Source organism: Herpailurus yagouaroundi, unplaced genomic scaffold (genome assembly GCF_014898765.1).
Source record: "Herpailurus yagouaroundi ecotype Mexico unplaced genomic scaffold, PumYag 100, whole genome shotgun sequence".
Taxonomy (NCBI): domain Eukaryota; kingdom Metazoa; phylum Chordata; class Mammalia; order Carnivora; family Felidae; genus Herpailurus; species Herpailurus yagouaroundi.
In genome coordinates this window covers 23,358,464-23,377,179 of record NW_024412391.1, presented here as the reverse complement: position 1 = coordinate 23,377,179, position 18,716 = coordinate 23,358,464, and the positions used below count along the sequence as shown (strand labels likewise).

Genomic DNA, 18,716 nt, shown 5'->3' with positions numbered 1-18,716 from the left:
CTCAAAGGGGCATAAGCACCCCAATGTTTACAGCAGCAATATCAACAATAGCCAAATTATGCAAAGAGCCCAAATATCCATCAACTGATGCACGGATTTTTTTAGTTTTTAAATTGTACTAATAATGTTTCCAAAATTATTCATTACTTACTACATAACTGATTTTGTGTGTGACAAATCTTTTAGCATTGATTATGGATTTACTGACAGAGAACAAAGTTTCCAAGATTCAAAATGTAGACAGTAAAGGGAAAAGGTAAAATCAGTTAAAAATAAAATCAAGCATTACAAACTGTCATCATTTATAATTCAATTAAATACTCTCTTTGGGGGCTCCTGGGTGGCTTAGTAAGTTAAGCCCCTGACTCTTGATTTTCGCTGAGGTCATGATCTCATGGTTGTGGGATCAAGCCCTGCATTAGCCTTTGCGCTGACAGAGCAGGGCCTGTTTAAGATTTTCTCTCCCTCTCTCTCTGCCCCTCCCCTACTAACACACACTTGTGCTTGCATGCTCTCTTCTCTCTCTCAAAATAGATAAATAAACGTTACAAAATACTCTCTTTTGTTTATAATAGAGTTCTTTTTAAACTTTAATGAATAAAACTTGTACCATATCAATCATTTTAGGATTATTACCTCTGAGCATGAGATTTGATCTGGATTTCAATTATTTTCAAAGAACCCTCACCAATTAGGCTGCCATTGTCTTATTTTAAGTACCTCTCCAGGTTTTTTACTTTTTTTCATTATTTATCATGTTTCTTTATCATGATGCCTTTTTCAACTATGAATCTTATCAGCCTTTAGTGACTATGATTCACTTTTAAGTGGACCTAATAGTTCTTAATATTGCATCTCTGTTAACTCTGTATTTTAACATTGACCAACCCTCTTATATAAGAAATCCTGAAAGTGAGGGGATGGTGGGAGAAATGTGGGAGCAAGAGGTAACCAAACCTGTCCTCTCTGTATGCACATACATACACCTGCACGTGCACCCATGTGTAGCCAGTCCTAAATAGAAGAACATAAAAGAGAGCTGCTCCCCTCAAATTGTTTTCTTGTCTGATTCACTCAAAGATAAGAACAATAAAAGCAATAAAAAATTGAAACAAATTTAACACCACAGATAACTATAAATCATCAAATATTTATCTTTCATGTGTCTCCGGGGCTTATGGGGAGACCATTAATAGTTAGTCATACAATCAGAAAATAAATGGGACCCATGAAATTTCTTGAAACTGACTCCAATGTTATGAAATCATGTGTGGTGTGGACAGTTGTAGCAATTATCCACATGGGTCTTCCACTGAAGAAGGTGAGGAACCCTCATGCTGAGATGAAGGGCAAAGTTTTTAATAATTTGGAAAATATTTCCTGAGAGGCCACGCATTTGAATCCACTGTCTTTCTGGAAACGAAGCCTTTATATTTAATAATTTCTCGTATATGATCCAACTTATTTCTTTGTTTTCCCACTTATTTCTCTCTCATTTCACTGTTAGGTTGAAGGGGGCTGTTAGGATTATTTTTTAGGGGTGCCTGGGTGGCTCAGTCAGTTAAGCATCTTACTTCGGCTCAGGTCATGATCTCCCGGTCTGCAAGTTCGAGCCCCGCGTCAGGCTCTGTACTGGCAGCTCAGAGCCTGGAGACTGCTTCAGATTCTGTCTCCCTCTCTCTCTGCCCCTCCCTCACTCGTGCTCTGTCTCTATCTCTCAAAAATAAATACAAACATTACCAAAAAAGTTTTAAAATATTTTTAATCATACTTGGGTTCTATTTTCTCAAACTGCATCATTTTGCTTGACTTCTCCCACAGCCTTTACCACTTTACCCCACTCATAAAACCTGGCCTTGTAAGTTGCACTTGCTAAGGGCTTGTAAGGATTGCCGTAAGGGTTGCCATTCTTTCTTAGTTGGGCCCTCTCCTCAGCAGGGGACACAAGAGGCGAGGGAGATAGGTTTGTAAATAGTTACAGTGATAGAGGAGAAGGAAGGGAGTTAGTGTGGTGGGACGCCATGAAAGCACAGCAGAAGAACCTATGTAGTTGCAACTCTTTAGGTCCAATCATAGATTTTCTCATCTCTAATTCAAAATAGGAGCTTTAAACCTATGCCATTTTAATCTTTACCTAAAACTCAAAGGTTTTCTGATTCCTCTCCGCCAGATACTTGCTTCATTGAATACTCATTCTCTGTTGAAATGTTAAACTTCTTTTTCTCCAGTGACTAAAAGAGGAGGGATGGAAGACAGAAAGAGTGCAACCAGAATTACTTTTGGAAATATAGTAGAGAGAAGTTGAGTCACCTCCAGATGGTGGCTTCTATTTCCTCCTTAGAAGTTTTCTGCTGAGAGGTGAGAGTGCAAGGGTACAGACAGGTCAGATATTTAAGGAGAGGAGAAAAGGAATAGAATAGTGTGTAGTTGAAGAACAAGCTGACTTGGAAAATGAGATCAGGTTTCTGGCATACTTGGAATACATTTTCAGCTTAATAATTATAAATTTATAATGAAATCCATATACTTTATTTTGGATTTTTCTTCCAGTACTCTAGCTGTCATCCAAAGGCATAAATAAATAGATAATTGGGTTCATTCTAGTTTGGCATTCTGTCAAACAAGGGGAAGTGAATTTGGGATATTGGCAACAGGAAAATTAAAATGATGAACTGTAGAAATGATGAGGCTAGAAAGGGAAGTGGAGACAGGAGCAATCTGACAGATGGGAAGAAAACATGAGGATAAATGGCCCAGAAATCACAATAGTGTTTAAGTACAATCCCAGTACAATTAGTTAAATAAGGAAGTTGGAAATATCAATTGGGATTAAAGAGTGGACTATTTAAATCAGCACTTTTGAAGACAAAGACGCTTTAGGTGAAGAAAAGTTCCATTGCTGTGCATGAAGTGAACATGTAGTAAGATGGAATAGAAGTGAAAATAATCAGAGAAGAAGCACTATCAGTTGGGATAGGAATACTCCCTACACTCATGGAGTCGGACAAGAACCAGAGCTATGTTAAGGAAATACAAAATACTATGGGAGGCTATGAGATAATCTGTGGGCTTCCTTAACATAGCTTTAATCACTATAAATATCTGGTGCTTCTTTGTCTCCATGAGCATAGAAACTATGTCTACCTTGGTTATCTCCAAGATCTAACACAGTTCCTGGAACACAGAGGCTTAATAAGTATTTACAGATGAGTGAATGCATAAATAAATGATGGAAAAAAGGATGCTGTGAAAGGTGACTGTAGCCACTTTCCAAGATAACTACCAATGAGCTTTGGCTCCTAGTGTTCATATCCTTATGTACTTATGTCCCATATTTTATCGAGGCTGATTCGTGTGACCAGTAGACTATGGTAGAAGAGAAAGTGTGTCCATTCTGAGAGTAGTGTATAAAGCCTATAGCCTCCATCTTGGATTACTTCTGCTGACAGAAGACACATCATGAGCAGCACATGGTGAGAAACTGAAGTTTCCTGCCACATCCATATGAATGAACTTGGAAGCTAATCCAAATGCCACTCAAGTCTTCAAAGACTGGAGTCTCAGCCAACAGTTTGATTACAATCTTGTAAGAGATCCTGAGCCAGAATCTCCCAGCAAAGCAATTCCTAAATTCTTAATCCTCAGAAACTGTGTGAGATAGTTATGTTAGTTTCTTAGAGCTGTTAATTTTTGAAGTATTTTGTTATGCAGCAATACATAGCTAATACAGATGGTAAGCTATTTTCACAGAACATTTCACGATTTGTTCTCCACTCTTACTCAATCCAGATGAAGGGTTCCCCAAACTTCCACCATCCTCGGGCCCCTACTTTTGATTGGTATCATTTTAGGAAGAAGAGTCTTTTCAGCCTGTAGGTGCATGGAATAATCAGGAAAAAACAATTGTTCCCTAGTCTCAGTACATAATTTACATTTCCTCCTATTTGTGCACAGAATCATAAACAATGTCTCCTCTTTTTACTATGTATTATAATAGTTTCAAGAGTCTGGTACTTCTACCTTAGCAATAAAATATCACATGAGTACAAATTTTATGTTTAAAGACATAAAAGACCACTATGTTATGGCACCATGACTTATTTTCTCATTTTGTGAGATTATATAGGCTGCTACAAAAGGTGTAAAGATTTTTGAAATTTCAATGATTTCCCAACCCACGCTGATTTATTGCCGTATTTGGCATCTTCCTCAGTTCTTCTCAGAAGCAAAAGCAAGTCAGTATAAGCCATAATTGACACAAGCCACAAAATGCACTTTCAGCATAGGATGACTCCACTAAAACTTAGTTTAGTTCATTCCATTTTTAATTCTAAGCAATTTAAGCTTCAATAATAATAAGCCCAAAAATAAACTGAAAATTTTAGGGATAATTAATCAGATGCAATATAATTCCTGCTCAAGTATTGCTTTTAATTCATCATATTGCTGAAAAAATGAAGCCTTACACGATAAAACATATTATATTAAGGGTAGTTTAAAAGGTCATTATATTTGTCAGAAAAAGCAGCTAAATGAATTAAAAGGAATGCTGCCTATTTTGCAGATGGCATGTTTATGTTCAATGGATATTTTAGATAACTCCAGAATAAACATTTTAATGAATATCAAATTGACACAGTTAATTGATAATTTCCCAAATAAACTTTGTAAAACAAAATAACAGCTATTTTATAAAAATATAATTTTACCATATGAGGTATCTCATCTGTATAAGATATAGCGACATATAATAACCAAAATTTTAGATAATATCATTTCCTCTACATGTGTGATGAAAGTACAAAATGTTTCTTTGTATCTTAGTTAAGGATAATATATATTAAAAACGTGAACCTATCTTTATGAGACTGAGTGGATATTGAAGGATTATTATGAATTTTTTGCCCAATTTTTCATATCTATCAAAAAATGTTTATACTTATGTAGTGTTATCCTATGTCATAGTAATAAATTATGATTGAGTTTTACATTTGTTATAATAGATGGCATTCAATTCTTTGGTTAGATTTGACTTCTAAGACAGATTACTTTGAAGGACAATTAGCATTGTGAAATTTGCTCTAAAATAACTTCAACATACATTGAAACTTGTTCTTGTTCACCTCCAACACAGGCATGCATCATTATATTTTGCAACTCACTTATCCTGAAGGACAGCTTGAAAACTCAACACATCAGACAGAATGGAGGGCCCGTAATTCCTAATAAGATATCTATTTCCATAATAAAAAAGAGCTTGGGTATATCCAATAACCACTTTTTTAAAATGTGTTAAACATAAGCACAAGAACAGTAGCTGAAGAGGCGTCTCATTTGCTCATGTACTTACACGTTGGCAGTAGAGACTTCAGCGCTTCCACACCATATTTACAGACAGCAAAACTGTGACACACACATGCATACACAATATAGATTTCCCCTAATGTCCATATGGCTAGTAGTACTCATTAAAATAGAGCTTGCTAGCTCCTTGAGGGCAAGGACAGACCTCTCTTGTGGTTCTTCGTACCTACCTTCTCTCCCCATCCCTAGGGTACGTAGTACAAGGTACAAAACAGGTAATTAATACACATTTTTAGTTGAGTTGACAATGCTCACGCAAACATTTTTTTTAGTATCATAGCTTTTTATCTGCTGCTAGATGTTACTTTGTGTTAACTATGTTACAGATATACTGCAACTGAATTTATTTATGTTCTCAGTGCTAAATATTACTTTAGACATTTTTGTTCTGCCAAAAAACCTCTGAAGATAGACATAGAATAACTAAACCATTAAGTTAAGAACACTAGTGTTAACAAAGCAAAAAAAAAATATCGTTAATGGATTTTAGTCCCATTGGATATACCACTTAGGTAGACACCATTGTGTATTTGGCTGTTCACAAAAAAAGAGCTTTCAATCTCCGGACACACTTGACTGAGACACTAGATCCAAGGCTTACACATGAGAAGGGACCAGCCAGTTCACCTCATCAAGTGGTCCACAATTAAGCTGTGTTCTTCTAGCAGGGCTCTGAAAAGCAGCACAGTCCCTGCTTCCTCCCTTTCTTGGTGCTCGCAATCATAAATGCATCCCTATTCATTCAAATTATTTTCATGAACATTATTAAGGAAATTGGCAAAGTTTAATGATTTAAAATGGGAAATTTCAAATTTTTCATAATTGTATAACAATTATAAATTATTTAAATAGATATACAGTAACTGTATCTAACTCTATAAATGTCTGTAGATCCCAATTTTCCTTCTCAGGGTCTGCATAGAGGCCAAGTTGAAGTTTTCTTCTCCATTCCTACTCTGTCCAGAGGGAGGATTCCCTAAACTTCCACCATCTTTCCTGTCCCTAATTTTGAGTGGCATAAAGAGTCTGCTCAGCCTGTAAGTATGTGGAAGAAGTCAGGACAAAACAACTGTTGCCTGGTCTTAGAGGGTAACTTACATTTCTCCTAGTTTTTACATCCATACATACCTCTGTCCTCTGCCCAGAAGAGGCCCCTACACAGGCATCTCTTCAGAACAAAATCCTATAGAAGTGAGTATGCCCTTCAGCTCCTAATCTCATATCTATGAATTTATCCTCAGGTATGAAAATTTTAAAGGAGATAACTTTAAACATTCAGAATTATATTCCAACAGTGTTCATAATAGTAATAATTGAAAAGAGTCAATAACTTGCAATGGGGAAATTTTAAAAATTTTTTTTTTCAACGTTTATTTATTTTTGCGACAGAGAGAGACAAAGCATGAACGGGGGAGGGGCAGAGAGAGAGGGAGACACAGAATCGGAAACAGGCTCCAGGCTCTGAGCCATCAGCCCAGAGCCTGACGCGGGGCTCGAACTCACAGACCGCGAGATCGTGACCTGGCTGAAGTCGGACGCCCAACCGACTGCACCACCCAGGCGCCCCAGCAATGGGGAAATTTTTAATAAAATTGTGATTTAGTCATTTAGTGAAATATCAAGGAAACATTATGGTTATGAACATTAGGTTGTAAAGTATAAAAATCTGCTGCCTGTGATCACTAAGGTATCTGTACAATGAGGAACTTCCAAAACAGCTGCCAGACCCAGAATTATGTCACCTTGGTCTGATTTGCAATGAAAAGTGGGGGGACCACATGCCTACCCACATTCACTTCCAAAGAGGCCTCCCTCAGGTCATCTGATGAGTGTAACTGTAGCTTCAAGGAAGTATGAGAAATGTAGATTTTTTTTTTAGCTTTCCAGCTTCTGCATGCTACAAGGGGTCGGACTATATGTTGAGGGAGGTAATCCACAGGATTTGTTGCTGCTGTTAGGAAATGAACAGTTGCTTTTATCCAGCATAGTTATATAGGTGGGGAGGAGCCAATGAGGCACAGGTACAGGATCAATGGGCATTTTTCAGGAAGCATAATTTCTAAAACTAGCATATTCAGAAAAAAATTCTTATTTAAAAAAATGTTTAATAATAGAATGTTTGTCAATGACTAAGGTATTCTAAATTCTTGTCAAATGGATGAAATCATAAATGATAGAATTGTTGTGGGGCGCCTGGGTGGCGCAGTCGGTTGGGCGTCCGACTTCAGCCAGGTCACGATCTCGCGGTCCGTGAGTTCGAGCCCCGCGTCAGGCTCTGGGCTGATGGCTCAGAGCCTGGAGCCTGCTTCCAATTCTGTGACTCCCTCTCTCTCTGCCCCTCCCCCGTTCATGCTCTGTCTCTCTCTGTCCCAAAAATAAATAAACGTTGAAAAAAAAAATTTTTTTTTAATAAATAAATAAATGATAGAATTGTCAGCCTAGTGTTGTAGAAAGAGGACTAAGCTGAGGATCAACAGATTCGTGTTTCAGTTCTGGTTTTATTATCCACTAAATAGATTACTTAGTAACTTAGTCATTCAGGTAAATAACTAGTTACTCATACGAGATCTCTGAATAATGCCAGTTTATTGAAATATAGAAGAGATTTCTAAGTTCCTTACCAATTCCTCAAAAGTGTTAAATTTCACCATTATTATATCATGATCATCTAATCTATTGACTTCTTATGTAAATTTTAGCTTATTTAGTATTATTTTTGTGAAAAGGAAAAACCACTTGTGCCATATATACCATAAGTGCATTGTCACTCTTTTTCTACAATAATGATAATCTTTGGAAAACCAGGTTGTATGAACTTTAGAATATTCCATGTAATTGTCTTCCCCCACCCCCAAATGTTTATGCTGTGCTGGAATCGCTATGGTATCTTATAATTGCTCATTACTGGGAAACTTATTTTTATTCCTTGGATAAAGAAAGGAACTACTATTTATTGAGCATATGCTTTATCAGACACTGTGTTAGACAGTCCTGAAATGCAATCTAAACTACCTTTGGCTATAGAAAGCATTAATCATACCAGTTGGATTTCCGTGGGATTTTTAAATTTCCAAAGGACATTCACAAATTTTATCTCACTGAATCCTCATGAGAACCTTGTAAGATATAAAATTTTTACCAAGGAAGCAAGTGAGCTTCAGGTCAGTAATCTGTTCACGGGCACACAGCAAGGAAATGGCTGAGTCCTGACAGGTCTCTGTGTCTCAGAACCCACATCAGCCTTTTCACTATAATATCTTGTCTACTGCACATGAAGACAAACCTTCATTAACTGACACTACTCTGCTAGAGTTCATTTTTCCCTTTTGCTTTGGTCAGGACGGCTCAATTCCAGCCAAAGCCAGCACTTGCTCCCGTTATGTTTCTTTCCTGATTGGCGGCCTACAAAACGTAGTCATTCCCTTTAACAAAGATTGAAGCTTCACCTTGCTAAAGAAACACCCTAATATGATCAATTTATGGCAACATAGAATTATTTTATTTTATTTTATTTTATTTTATTTTATTTTATTTTATTTTACTTTGATTGAATCAACTACCAGAAATTATAGTTCTAACATATTTAACTCTTTGTAAAAAATGATATCGTAAAATACTGTCAAGAGGCATGTGCAAGATATATAAGATGAGGAAAACTTTCTTCTACCAACATCACATTTGCAGTAGGCTTGTAAGATCAAAAATGAGGCTGCAAATTAACTCTAGGTCCTAGGCACAGAAGCAATGGAGCTGTCTTTTGGAATATTGTCACTAGCAGTGCCATACCGTCAGGGGAAAAAAAATCAAATAAGAAGCCCTTGCACATGAAAATTAATCGATCAACAGTCTAGTTTCCATCATAGAGAAAAATAAACTCACATTTGAAATTGCTTCATAAAAATAGAATAATATAAAATAACAATGACAATGAATAAAAACTATTATTGCTAGAAACAGATCCAGGTCCAGGGTGAGTTCCTTAAATGGAATTAGAGGACACTAAAACGGGAAGTGATGTTACAGAGCTATAAACCATTAATTATGATACTACTTAACCTTATGTCCTAAAAATTTATGATGTATGTACATATATGTTAAAGGGATTAAAACTAGTATTAAAGTTATTTTGAGCCGTTAAATATTTTTAAAAAGTAAGAAGGGAAAAATGACATACTTCAAATACAATAAGTGTAGTCTATTTGATTTGATTGAAGGTATTATACAAGGATTTTTCCTACAAATCGTAATTCAAAACTTCCACTCTTCAACACACAGAACCATATGTTATGAAATATTCCTAATCAGGTCTTCATTTAGGATGACATACTCATTCTTGGCACCAAATAAATAGCATTTGAAGACCTGCATAAGTTTGTGGGAGTACAAACACAAAGAATCTGTTCCTACTCTTATGTTTAAGACCAAGGACACAAGATAATCAAAAGGTACAGGTGAAAGAAATCCAAACAAAATAACTATCATCAACCGTCTGATTACTCGGAACAACTCTGTAATTTAACTTGGGGAAAAAAGACTTCTTAGGAAATATAATAACCAGGTCAGCATATAATAGGATTTTGAGTGGAATTTTCCCTGTAATCTCAGAATTTTAGCTAAGGTACAAAGCCAAAACTTAAATGCAAAATTCTAAAACAAAACAAAAATTTGGGTGAGACCCTTAACACAGCATTTTCTAACAGGCTATAGAAACAGGTCTGCAACCACCACCTAGGGAATGGCAGAAAGCATTAAGTTCTCTAAGAAGTATAGTGTTGTGTTGAGAGGGTTTTCTTTCTTTGTGCTCTCCTTCCCCACTCCTGCCAAAGCCAAGTGATTACAATGGGAGGATGATTCTAAGTGAATTGTTCATAAACATGTGTGGTGTCATCCCAATTAAAGGTATTTAATACAATCAACTGAACATATACTTTTATCCCTACTCATTATAAAAACCCTACTTAAACAACAGTTTGCAGAATTTTTAAAGGAATGATATCACAAGAACAAAGAAAACAGGAGAAAAAATACTTGCAAAAGCAGATAAACTGAGAAAAATCAGAATCTGAAAATCAGAATGAAAGTTAATGGATCTACCAGCCCTGAGAGAGCTGGATCCTAAACTGGCAGTGGTGAAGGCCAATAAATAACCCAATTTGCATTGCTCATCCCTGAAAACACTCCAGTAGTTGGAAGCACCAGATGCTTTGGAAGTAGGGGGAAAAGATGGTTTTAAAAACAGCAGATTGGCTGAAAGTCTGTTTAAGAAGAAGTTAGAATCTTAGATCCTCTCACTTATTTCATATATTCACATTACCATATATATATATATATATGTATATCAAGATATATTACTATATCTTATAGTATATAAAATCTGTATAGTATATATCTATATAGTATATCTATATAGTATATATATCAGAAGATATATTACTATAGCTTCTCCAACCTGGTAGACAATGGAGGTTTTAGTTTCTGGAGAGGATAAAACACAAGGTAGAATGCAGCATACACAAAACAATTATAGGAAACTACTTTTAAAATGCACTTAGAGACCAAAAAGAGCCCTTGAGAATTAAAAATATGTCAAGGGAAACAGTAAACTCAATATGCATGTTGGAAGCAAGGTAAGATCTCCTAGGAAACAAAATCTCCCAGGGAGGGAAAGAAGGAAGGAAGGAAAGAAGGAAAGAAGGAAGGGAAGACGGGAGGAAGGGAGGGTGGGAGGAAGGAAGGAAGGAAGGAAAATTTATGGAGTGCCTTAGTTTGTTTCGGCTGCTATAACAGAAATACCATATACTGGAAGGCTTATAAGCAACTTATAAGAAATTTATTTGCTATAATTCTGGAGGCTGGAAAATCCAAGATCAGGGCACTGGCAGATTCAATATCTGCTGAGGACTAGCATCCTGGTTCATAGAACAAGCCCCATGTTGAGTGTAGAGATTACTTACAGAGATTAAAAAAAAAAAAAAGAGTATGAACAGCTTTGGAAGTCTGACATCAATATTGTTGACAGCCGGAAGAAAACAGAGCAATTGCTTCAAAATTCTGAGCAAAAATTATTTTCAGTTCAACTCCCAGACAAAATCAAGACAAGGGTAGAGACAAGGGTAAGAGATGTTTTTAGATAGACAAAATCCTCAAATTTTACCTCCTGCTCATACTTTCCCAGTAGTGGACACTGGAAACGTATCTGGCACAAGCAAGAGGTGACAAGAATCCTCAGGAAGATGGGGCACCTGGGTGGCTCATTTGGTTAAGCGTCCAACTTGGGCTCAGGTCATGATCTCCAGGTTCGTGAGTTCGAGCCCTGCACTGGGCTCTGTGATGACAGCTCAGGGCCTGGAGCCTGTTTCAGATTCTGTGTCTCCCTCTCTCTCTGCCCTCCCCCACTAATGCTCTGCCTCTCTCCTTCAAAAATAAATAAACATTAAAAAAATTTAAAGAACCCTCAGGAAGACAATGGAAGGAGATCTCAGGAGGAATGGTTTGCAGGGACCTAGAGGCAACCAGTCCAGATTGAAGCAGATCAGTTTATGGCTGTGTTTTCTCTGAAAACACTAAAAGTAGAACACCTGTTGTCTCTAAAAGTATTGAGAGAGGATTTCTATTATTTGGCAAATATTTGAGGTGGAAGCATAATGTGTACCCAGAAAATCAAAAAATTAACAGAAAAGACAATTTTAATCCCAAAGATGATGAAAACCATAGTATACTGTGTGAGGATTTACATGTCATAACAATGTAAATTCTTGTTTTAAGATTTGTAAAAATGTTTATTTAGTTATTTTGAGAGAGACCGCGTGTGTGTAGAGGGGAGGAGCAGAGAGAGAGGGAAAGCGAGAACCCCAAACAGGCCCCGCACTGTCAGCCCGATTCCATGAACCACAGGATCATGACCTGAGCCAAAATTAACAGTCAGGTGCTTAACCGACTGAGATACCTAGGCACCCTAACAATATAAATTCTTAACAGTTGTTAAGACAAAATTATAACATAACCCTCTTGGGAGGTTGGGAGGGAGGAGATTTTATGTATGGTGGGCAAGGATGTAGGTAAAGGATGGATAATTTTTCCATTTGGGGAAGACAGCAGATAGAGAAAGATCAAGAAGTAGCAATATAAGCATGTCATTTAGAGGTATGACTACCAAAAGACATAGCCAAATGAATTAAAGTCGGTTGCTTCTGTAAACGAGGAAACGGTAGAAGGTACTGATGGCAAGAGGCTGCTGTGTTTTTGCAAAGAGCTTTATAAAACATTTACTCTAGCAATAAATGTATACTTTCAGGAAAAAATGAACTCAAAAGTAAGTAGAAGGCCACTGCTTGTGTGAAAGGAAAGAGCCCCTCGTTCCCCATGTTGACACTACCTGGGCTGCTAGTCTGTACCTTTACAGGGCTGAGTTGAGGAAAGGGAGCCCAGGCTGAAAGAAGAGGCAGCCACGTGGAGCAACTGGAAGCACTGGCATGGCAAGAACGCAAGGATTGTCCAGTGTATTTGTTTTCTAGCTGTCATAACAGATTACCACGAATTTAGTGCTTTAAGACTAATTTACAGCTTTACATGACAATTTTATAGTTCTGTAGATCAGAAGTCTGACCCAGGTCTCGCTCAACTAAAGTCAAGGTGCCCCTAGGGCTGCCTTCTCTTCTGGAGTCTCTAGAAAATGATGTTTCTTTGCCTCTTCCAGCTTCTAGGGGTCTCCTACATTTCCTGGCTCGTAACCTTCTTCTTCCAGCTTCACAGCCAGTAACAGCGCGTCAAGTCCTCCTCACGTCACACCACTCTGACCTAACCTTCTGCCTCCCTCTTCCACTCTTAAGGCCCTCCATGATTACACTGGATCCCCCCAGGTAATTCAGGAGAATCTCTCATTTAAAGTCAGTTGATTAGAACTTTAATTCTGTCTGCAACCTTGATTTCTCTTTGCCATGTAACATGACACATTCATAGATTCCAGGGATTCGATGTGGAAATCTTTGGAGGACCATCTATTCTTACCATGATTTAACACACCTAGGGACAGAATGGACAATTCAGAAGACATCTGGGCTTCACGCATCTTTCTAGTACTTCACCTGAGACAGATTCCCAATTCTCACTGATGTACCGTAAGGTAACCAGCCAGAAAGTCCCGAGGGGCAGATCAGTGGTTGTGTGCTTTAAGGGGGAAAAGTGGAGACAACTCTAGATGGTGTACAAAAGAAAACTTTGTAGTGGAGAAGCTCAAAAGGACCAACATATTTGCTGAACTATCAAGAGTTAGACCAAATATTCTTCAAAAAGCATAGATAGCCAATCAATGGCAGTCAGAAAAGCGACAAAAACAAAACAAAAACACAGTAAGAGGAGGACTGTGTCATCACACAGACAAATGGGGAAAGATTTGCCACTTCTCTCTGATATCTCTATCCCCAGGCTTAGAGAAGTCAGAACTTTTAGGAGATTTAGGAGCATGAATCTTGTAAGAAGAAAGTACCACCACCAAGCTACTCGACTCTATCCTTGAAGAAGAAGAGCTTTGAATTCATACAATATTGATGCTGCAGACTTGATTGGAATCTTAATAAACAAAAGTGGCTGGAAAATTTATAGACTCTGACAAAGATTCAGTAAGAGATGGAAAAAGTAATTTATAGCATAGTAACTATTGAGGACAGTTCGGGAAAAATTTTTAACTTATATTCTTACCTCTATGAGTCTATATTCTTCAACAACCTGTTACAAGTATATGAAAATCTGGAAAGCCAATTCAATTTGTATGTCACTTAGATTACATTAGCTCTGGGGAATACAATAGAGAGGAACATGATGTCCCTCAAGTGAGCTGAAGGACCATGCTCTTTCCTCAGGCCCTTATTTCCAGCAATGGTTCTCTTTAAAACTATATTCTTTAAAATGAAAGAAGTGAGGTCCAAACTAAAAGCAGTAAAATTACTTTTCATTTTCTAAGCAGCAATAGAAAGACTGGTGCTATTATAAATACAACCAATGAGTTCATGCCTTCATGATATTCAAGTATATAAATGGAAACAACATTTTTCTTTTCAAAGGTAAAAAAAAAAGGTAGGAAAAAATCAGGGAAGTGATGTGCTTGTGCAACATAAACTATTTGCTCTGCTGTCATAGTCAGTCTCTTTACCCTTACTTATCTACCTCTTCAACCCACTAAAAAGCCTTCAGGGACGGAGCAACATCTCAAAGACTGATGGAAGGTACAGGGTAACATGTAGTGAGGTGTTTCAACTCTAACAGTGGAAATTCATGTATTTTTCCTCTGAAAGACTGTAGAATAATTATTTTAAGCTTATTTATCTTGAGAGAGAGAGAATGAGAGAGAGAGAGAATCCCAAGCAGGCTCCACACTGTCAGTGAGGAGCCCAATGGGAGCCTGATTAGGAGCCGCATGGGGGCCAGACGCTGGGCTTGAACTCAGGAACCATGAGATCATGACCCAAGCCAAAATCAAGAGTCAGACGCTTAGCTGACTAAGCCATCCAGGCACCTCTAGAATAATTTTTAACATTCAGTACCTAAAATAGCAAAAACATGATCAATCATGCAATCATAACACAGTTCACTCTATCGATTTTCTCTGTTTATTTTATACTTTATATTCTCTCTCTCTCTTTTTTGATTTTTGCTCTGTGTAGGAGACACTTGTATTACTCACTGTTTGTTTCTCTTTTCCTTCTAGGCACACTGGAGAGCCAATGGGTTGGAAGTGAAGTGATATATGTCATGTCTGTATGGAGATATTTAAGTTGACAGTACAAGACACATCAGCACTCTCCTTCCCTGAAATTATGAAAACACGTGTTGAGAAGAAGCCAAAAGCTCCAAGCAGCCTGGATTGCCAAACAACCACATTCAAGGTGACTATCCCGGAGAATCACCTGAACCCTAAACTGGCTTCAAGTGAGCAAAAAATAAACTTTTGTCTGGCCAAATCACAGACAGTTTAATTTTTTGTTATTGTCATTACTGTAGTATAACCTAGCTCATCCTGACTGATATACTCACTATGCATAACCTATTTCTCTATTTTGGTGTTAATTTTAATTTGCACTTATCCTTAGGCATTTCTTCACATTACTAAACATGCTTGATCACCCTGCAAATTTTGATTTGTCAGATATACACATAGACAGAGGTATAGGCATAAATGTGATGAACAACCAGTTTCTCTGGAATATAAAGCTGGCAGGAATCTTGTCAATTCAGCTTGAGCCACAAGTCCTCACTAGGTGACATGGGAAATACTGGGCTACTGCTGCTTGAGATAGATGCTTTCCTAGGACTGACAACGCAAAGTACATTTACGCACTGGAATCAGAGGAATTCCATTTTTCATTCCACTTCCACAACCACAAGTTCTTTGATTCTTAGTAATGCTAAATTCTTGCAGCCTTGGAAAACATCTGCAAAATGGGGGGATGATATATCTAATTTGTGGGGCTTGGACGTAATTAAAGATAATGTAGGCAAGAATATTTGGCATAGAGTTAATAGTCAAGAGGATAAATATTGCTGTAAATATATTATGCTTTCTGATGAGATTTTGGAAATTTACCAGGTGCTAGGGGCTTGGGGGAAGGAAACAAGGTTCTCAATGGTACCCCTTTGTTCTCTAGTCTCCTTCCCTTCAACTCTCCTGTATTCATTTCCCAAATCTCTGTAGGGATTAGTTCCAAATGTATCTACTTATGTAACTGAAGAGAAACACAGGCCAATATGGCAGTTCGTGCTTATCCACAGGCGATATGCACCAAGACCCCCCGTGGGTGCCTGGATAGTGCTGAACCCTATATATGCTATTCTTTTTCCTATTATAAACATACCTACATAAAACATACCTGTATAAAATAAAGTTTACTTTATAAAGTAGGCAAAGTAAGAGAAACAAGTAATAATAAAATAGAACATTTACAACAACAGACTATGATAAAAGTTATGTGAATGTGGTTTTGATCTCTTAAAATATCTTATTGTGCTGTACTCACCCTTCATGCGATGATGGGAGATGATAAAATGCCTGGGCGAAACTAAGCGAGGTAATGACGCAGCATTCTGACGTAAACTTAGGCTTCTATTGACGTTCTGCCGATTCGTCAGAAGGAGGACCATCCATCTGCTTCTGGACCGCGGTTGATAGCAGGGAACTGAAACTGCAGAAAGCAAAACTGCAGATAAGGGGGAGTAACCGTATTCTTCTCAGGCTAATAATAATGTTATTTGGGCAAACAGCACATTTGGATTCCTGGAATGGCGTTTACCTCTCACGTCGCACATTGTTTATGTTATTGACATTTGACATGGGACAAGGTTTGTAAAGTATACTATGTATCAGGAAAGCAAAGTAGGATCACATGTCCAACCATCTAAGGCACCGGTCTGAGTTTGGTAAGGGATTACTTGGCATAGAATCTCTTGATTTTCTTCAGGGTGTGGCAGTGTAGGTTAATAATTAAGTATTTGGGTTCACACCCAAGGTCTGTCACTTACGATCGATATGATTGGACAAGTAATTTTGCCTCAGTTTTTTTTTTTTTTTTTTAGTGAGACTGGGAAAATGGTAATGTTACACACATCGTTTGCTGAAGTCTTAAACAATTATAAACAGCGCCTTTAGAACAATGCTTGGCACGTAATTGGTGCTATGTTAGTGTGGCTGTAATTACTACTGTGGTACAAGATTTCAGTATAGGTTGATCATTAGTTTTCTAGAACTCTGATTTATATTTATACCAGCTTCTTAATTGTACATTATCTGTTTGAGTTATAGCCTTTCTTATGAGAGTAACAAATCTAGCACATGAGGTGTTCTAGGCCTGTTAGCCTGAATTCTAAGTTCTAAGTCAAGACAAATATGTTATGAGCAGTCTAAGTCTGTTATCAAGGGAGAGGGGATGCCTCCTTAGTCCGAGGGTCTAGGTTAGTGACCAGGAACTGAAAGGGAAACATCAAAGGGGCTCTCTGGAACCTTGTTAGAAGCAGACAAGAGAAGTAGCCAGTAGCATTTGCCTGAGAGATGCCCTTCTTTGATAAATTAGTTCACATATTTAAACATTTATTAATCACAGAATATGTGCCAGGCCCACTGATTAGGTGAAGAAAAAATGGTAGAAACAAGATGGAATTTAAGAGTAAGCTGTGGAACATGACTGATTACACTGGGGGAGTGAGGAACAATGGCCAAGGAGACTTCTCAGGTTTTGTGGACCCTAGAAAATACCATTTGGGGAGGAAGGATGAGTTTTTAGCTTCAGGTGCACAGTATTTACAAGGCTATTAGAGGGACGCCTAGGTGGCTCAGTCAGTTAAGCATCGGACTCTAGACTTTGGCTCAGGTCATGATCTCATGGTTTGTGAGTACATGCCCCATATTGGGCTCCACGCTGGCAGTGCAGAACCTGCCTGGGATTCTCTCTCTCTCTCTCTGCCCCACCCCAGCCCTCTCTCTCTCTCTCAAAGTAAATAAATAAACTTACCATTACAAGGCTATTAGAATATGATTTTTTTACCTTTAAAGAGCACTATAAATGGAATAAGGAAGGCAGAAACTTTAGTGGTTTGAGAAAAATTGGAAGGTGAGGAAATGGAGATAATGACTGTGGTCTATTCTTACAAGAAAATTATGAAAGAAGACACACCTGGTACCATAATTATATAATGAGACATGTGGTCAAGAGAAGGATTTTTTTTTTACTGGAAAAATATTTTAATAGCTTGGTGAGAAGAATAAATTGGGAGAGAGAGATTCAGAGAAATGATGGAGCATTGACTCCAGAAGACGTGGGGGGTTCAGATTAGGTTTAGCAAAAGAAGGAAAAATCTCATTATCTGGGAATAGAGTAAAGGAAATGTTATTTCTACAAGGGAAGGGAAGAGATTTGTTCTGGGTCCCTTAAATCAAGGGGATGGCAGTTATAGAGATATCATATTTTGGCTAAAAATAAAGATAAACAAAGTGGTTTTTAATGTCAAAAATATAATAGATCAGGGGCACCTGGGTGGCTCAGTCGGTTAAGCGTCCGACTTCAGCTCAGGTCATGATCTCACGGTTTGTGAGTTCGAGCCCCGCGTCAGGCTCTGTGCTGACAGCTCAGAGCCTGGAGCCTGCTTCCGGTTCTGTGTCCCCCTCTCTCTCTGCCCCTCCCCTGCACATGCTCTGTCTCTCTCTGTCTCAAAAATAAATAAAACATTAAAAAAACGTTTAATTAAAATATGTATATAATAGATCACGTAGAGTGGTTTTACATTTTTGACGGTGGATAGGCAAGATACAGCTAAATGACCATTTATCAGAAATGTTTATGCATTTGAAATACAGAAGCTCATTTGAA

The 18,716-nt window shown here is 37.7% G+C and overlaps 1 long non-coding RNA gene across 1 annotated transcript in view; it reads right to left on the bottom strand.

Moving 5' to 3' along the window:
- The window catches only part of LOC121028422 (uncharacterized), a 207,003-nt gene extending 191,840 nt beyond the window's left edge, over positions 1 to 15,163 (bottom strand). Inside the window, exon 1 of the long non-coding RNA XR_005789220.1 lies at positions 15,044 to 15,163. This is a non-coding gene — a long non-coding RNA (uncharacterized LOC121028422). The remainder of the gene's footprint in view (positions 1 to 15,043) is intronic.
- Between the last annotated feature and the right edge of the window lie 3,553 nt (positions 15,164 to 18,716).